Source organism: Miniopterus natalensis, chromosome 1, assembly GCF_054644295.1.
Source record: "Miniopterus natalensis isolate mMinNat1 chromosome 1, mMinNat1.hap1, whole genome shotgun sequence".
NCBI classification, from domain to species: Eukaryota; Metazoa; Chordata; class Mammalia; order Chiroptera; family Miniopteridae; genus Miniopterus; species Miniopterus natalensis.
The window spans coordinates 149,987,681-149,991,947 of record NC_142081.1 but is presented as its reverse complement, the minus strand read 5'-3'; the positions used below and the strand labels follow the sequence as shown (position 1 = coordinate 149,991,947).

The 4,267-nt window shown below is 42.8% G+C and overlaps 1 pseudogene; it reads left to right on the top strand.

The window, feature by feature from the left end:
* The first annotated feature begins 2,800 nt into the window (after window positions 1-2,800).
* On the top strand, window positions 2,801-3,955 carry LOC107531974 (cationic amino acid transporter 3 pseudogene; annotated as a pseudogene).
* Window positions 3,956-4,267: the final 312 nt, after the last annotated feature.

Genomic DNA, 4,267 nt, shown 5'->3' with positions numbered 1-4,267 from the left:
GTGTGTGCGTGTGTGTGCGTGCTGCACTGTTATTGTTGTATGTGGTAGGCAGAGTAATACCCCTCTCCACAGAGATGTCCACATTCTATTCCCAGATCCTGTGAATACAGTAGGTTACATTGGCAAGAACAAATGAAGGTTGCAGAAAGAGGTTGCTAACCAATCAGCTGATCTTAATAGTATAAGGAGATTATCCTTGACTCTGGAAGGGTGGGCAAGGTGATCATGCCACAGAAGAAGGCAGAAGAGATCGTCAGAATGTTGTAATGTGAGACTAAACTGGTCATTGTTGGCCTTGAAAATAGAAGGGGTCCATGAACCAAGGGATGCTTGCTGCATCCAGGAGCTAAAAAAGGCTAGAAAATGGATTCTTCCCTAGGGCCTCCAGAATGGAACGTCGTTTTGCCAAACCACACTTCAATAGGGGCAAAATTCAACAGAAATAACGAAAAGGAGAAATCATAATCTGAGAATACGCTGGAACCTGACACACACCTGGGAGCAGTCCTTTGCTTTGTCTTCTCTTCTGTAACGAATGCGCCACTCTGTTAGCAGGTTCCTAGGAGGCCAGAGCCTGCGGTAGCCCTTGTTACTGTCATTCCACCTCTTCTCCCTCCCTCTACCTGGATGTCTTAATTTCCTTAAGTAGTTATGCAGGAGTGACCCTTGGGAAGTATTAGCCCCAAGAGGCAGCCATACTGTATGAGAGCTAGACAAGTACCAGTGGTTTGTTTCCTATATGCCAGAACTTTCATTATGATGCAAAATATCCTGTTAAGGGCTGAATATTATGGGCCTAGGTATGGGAACTGTCATGAAATTGGTTGGCAGGCCAGGGGGCTGACTGTCACAAGGGCACATACATGGTGCCTTCTTGGTACTTTTCAGGGCAAGACTGGCATCTAAGTGGATCATGATCCAAACTTCTGAGGGAGGGCCCTGGACAGAGGCAATTCCAGTGCCCTTGGAATATGCTTTTTGGGAAAATTGGTGTAGGTACTGAACCACAACAGTCATTCCTGGGCATGTCCTGGTATCCCATAATGAGCCAACTATTTTAGTTGCTTAATCCTGGGGGTGTTCAGGGTGATCTGGGAAAGAGGTTTTGGTAACTGAGGCAATAAGAGAACAATCTGAGTCTCAGGTAGGCATTTATTTAACCAATCAATGTGGAATTATTTCAAATTTTAACAAAAAAATTTTATGTGCCAGTTAAATATCAGCCTTGACTAACAGTATAAATTCTAGTCGTTGGAACCTTAACTAGGAGTTATTTGTGAGGAAAGAATAAGATGAGAAGAATGAAAAGGAAATAGCATGGGACAAACAGGCTACATTGGAGTAAAGATGACAGCGATACTCCTCTCCCTGTGTGGGGAAGTCTGACTTACCTCCCTACTGGGCTGGCCTAAGCAACTTCCTCAATCAATAAAATGGATATATATGACTTCTGGAACCTTTAGGTCTGAGCCATAAGAGGTTTTGTTGGCTTCTCTCTGGTCCTTTGAAAAATGTTTGCACAGACTAGCCCGATAACTCCATACTGTGAGGAAGCTCAAACTAGTGACATTAGGGTAGAGAAACAGAGATGACTAGTTTCTTGGTGTTCTAGACACTCCAATCAAGTGACAGGCATGTGAGTGCAAAAGCCGTTAAATGAGCCCAGTGCCAACAACCATCTATTTTCAACTGTGTACAAAATCCAGAGGGACAACTTAGTTTAGTTGCTTCTTTCTTGGTTAAGTCATTTATTTTGATGGAACATAGCTTAAAGCATCTTCCCAAGATAGGTTCTAGAGTTTTGCTTCTCCTGACAAAAAGTCAATATTATTCCCCATAATTTTATAAGGATTTGTCCAGCAGTGTCTATCATCCAGTTTGCTGATGAAATGTCTAATACTAGGCTGTTACTCTGGGCTTCATGAGTGACCTTGTTGAATAATCTTTCGAAAGCCTCAGAGTCATCTTTATGTTTTTGGTGTAAATTTTCACAGCTCTGTACCATACATGTGTTATTTTTTATTAATTGAGTTGTATATCTGATGACTCCTTTGAATATTTGTGTAACTCTTTCCTGTTAAATATCTTGGATTACATGTCTGTAATGCTCTCTCCATCATAATTCTGTTCCCTCTTAATGAAAAGTCTATAGGACATTTAAACCTTTAGATTGATTTCCTCTCTCTCATCTTATCTCTTATTATTTATGTTTTTTATCTCACTTTTTCAGAGCCCCTTAACTTTATTTTCTGTGCCTTCCTATATATAGATAAAATTTCAATTACAATTTTATTCTTCAAAAGCATTTGTTCTCTGAAGGGTTTGTTTTAACAGTATCCTGTTCATGTTGTATAATGATAATATCTTTTGGATCTCCCCAGGGATAGTAACTAGAGTATTTGCAGGTAAAGCTTCCTCTCTAAATTTGACATGTTTTATTCATCGTTGTTTTTTTCTGTTTTTGTCTCTCCTATGGGTAGCTTATTTCAAATGTGTGGAAATCCTTAAATTTTTATATACATTTTAAATTATAGTAAGACAAATCTATGAGCATGTGGGAAAAGAACTTTGTCAATTAGTAATCCTCACAACTATGGTGGGCGGCTACAGGGGTGTGTAATCATTATGTTGGGAGATGTGAAAATGTGGAGGTATTCACTCTGAAGGGTCAAGAACTCACAAACTGGCCTATTTCTCTAAGGGCATTTATTCAAATCCTTTAGAGACTTTTTTAGCCTCATGTTCAAATGCTAGCACCCAGGTGTACTGCTCATGGAGATATGAAAGTAGAATTGAAGGGATGGATTTATCACGTAAGAGTCTGAATAATCACATTGGCATATTACTGCCCTCTATCAGCCTTGGAGCTGCCAAGAGCCTGAAATGTGTTCTCCCAGGCAGCGTGTTCCCTTTTGGCATGGAGAGGATTCTCCGTGAAGCAGGTACCTGTTTCTGTGCATGTGTTGGTTTCTACTCTATTGCTACCACTGGGGAAGAGGCCCAGAATCCCCCCGCACTCCATCCCCGTGGGCCTTGTGATTTCACTGTTGTCTACTTTTTGGTGTGTTTTGGTGTTTCCTCGGCATTCACAGTAATGGTGCCTGGCTATCAGCTTCACCCTGAGAGTCCCATGTTGGATGGGCCCCTGCCCGCTTAGCTGTGCTGGTTGGAAGCCTCTGCACTGCCACCAGCCTCTTGGGCTCTATGTTCCCCATGCTCCCCGGTGATCTAAGCAAGAGTGGGGATGGCCTGCTGCTCCCTGTCTTTGCCTGGATCCACAGCAGCACACCCAAGCCCATCATAGCCACTGTGATTTCTGGCTCTTTTGCAGCATTAATGGCCATCCTCCTTGAACACCTCGATCTTGTGGACTTCGTGTCAATTGGGACCCTGCTTGCTTGCTCCCTGGTGTCTATTTGTGTTCTCATAGTCAGGCATCAGCCTGGCCAGGACATGAGGATTCCCAAAGATGAGCTGGAGTTGCAGGAGGAGAGGATGCCTGAAACAGAAAAGCTGACCTTACAGGCACTATTTTGCTCCCACAACTCCAACCCTACTCCACTCTCTGGCCAGGCTGTCTATGTTTGTTCCTCTCTGCTTGCTCTGCACCTTTGCCTGGTGCTGGCCCAGTGGTCAATTCCACTGCTTTCTGGAGGTCCGGTATGGACTGCAGTGGTTGTGCTGCTCCTGATGCTCATTACTGGGATCACTGGGGTCATCTGGAGCCACAGAGCTCCACTTCCCTTCAGTTTAAGGCACCCGCTTGGCCTCACCTCCCACTAATGTTTATCTTATGACACAGATGACAGCTCGTACCTGGAACTGATTTGGGGTCTGGATGGTAATTGAGTTTGCTGTCTATGGAATCCAGCACAGCTTGGAAAAGGTTAAGAGCCATAAACCCCCATTCAAGTCTAGGACCCAAACTGTAGACTTTGATCTCAGCAGCGCCTGAATGCTGTCTAGTGTCTTCACACAAAGATGGAGAAAACTCCTGACCACACAGAGAGCCAGGCCTCCAGTGGGATGCTGATGGGGAAATGCTAGTAGAGCTCTGCTTTGAGAGGGAAAATGTATCTTCACTGTTTCTTGTCTCCTTTTTAAAAACTTGTTTACTTTTTAATTGCATCTGTAGCTGCTTTACTGGATTTTTAAAAAAATATATTAAAAGAAGCTAGAAAAAGAAAAAAATATATATTAGATCAAAAGACAGTTTTAAGACTTGGGAAAAATAGAAACTACAGGACAATTTCCTTTTCATACTCTT